Source organism: Acipenser ruthenus, unplaced genomic scaffold (assembly GCF_902713425.1).
Source record: "Acipenser ruthenus unplaced genomic scaffold, fAciRut3.2 maternal haplotype, whole genome shotgun sequence".
Lineage (NCBI taxonomy): Eukaryota > Metazoa > Chordata > Actinopteri > Acipenseriformes > Acipenseridae > Acipenser > Acipenser ruthenus.
This window is the reverse complement of record NW_026707792.1, coordinates 1-871: the sequence shown is the minus strand read 5'-3', so window position 1 is coordinate 871 and position 871 is coordinate 1. Positions and strand designations below refer to the sequence as shown.

Genomic DNA, 871 nt, shown 5'->3' with positions numbered 1-871 from the left:
ATTATCATATCTCAGTATCCCCGGGTTCAATATTGTCTAAAGAGATTTTTATTTTTTAGCCAGTGTCATCTGTCATTTGGTAATTTTAAAAATAACTTAATAAATAACACATGCCTCGACTACAGGCATGTTTTCAACGTAGTTGGAAAGTAGTATAAGGTCGTTAATTCTGTGGATTTTATAAGCAACGTTCTGTGTTTTCGTTGATCTGCGCTGTATGCTGAGGCTCGAGTCTGACTTTTTATAAAAAGTCAACCACGATGGGACTCGAACCCTCAATCTTCTGATTCGAAGTCAGACGCCTTATCCATTAGGCCACACGGTCTTTCGTGCTTATCATGTGATGCGGTCAATTGGTTTTTCATTACCAAGCATTGCACTGTACACTATATATGGTTTGCATGTCCATCACCCTGGTAATAAGCTTCAGATATGAATCCATTTTGATCTGTACAGCACACATCACATTTTAGTCTACAGAAACATGTGCATTGATTTAAATGATCATATCTCAGTATCCCTGCTTGATCCGGTGTTCAATATTGTCTAAAGAGATTTTTTTCTTTTCGTCAGTGTCGTCTGTCATTTGGTAATTTATTTTAAAAATAACTTTATGAAATAACACATCGATCTTTTTATAAAAAGTCGACCCCGAAGGGACTCGAACCCACAATCTTCTGATTCGAAGTCAGACGCCTCATCCATTAGGCCACACGGTCGTTCACGCTTACCATGTGATAGTTAACTCTACATTTTAGCGGTCAGTTGGTTTTTCATTACCAAGCATTGCACTGTACACTATATATGTACTATACAGTGCAATGCTTGGTAATGCTTGTTTTATTTAACAGTTTCATCTCTCGATGTGTGT

The 871-nt window shown here is 37.4% G+C and overlaps 1 non-coding gene across 1 annotated transcript; it reads right to left on the bottom strand.

The window, feature by feature from the left end:
- Positions 1–252: 252 nt before the first annotated feature.
- trnar-ucg (transfer RNA arginine (anticodon UCG)) lies at positions 253–325 on the bottom strand. Its single transcript has one exon. It is a non-coding gene; the product is annotated as a tRNA-Arg (tRNA).
- Between the last annotated feature and the right edge of the window lie 546 nt (positions 326–871).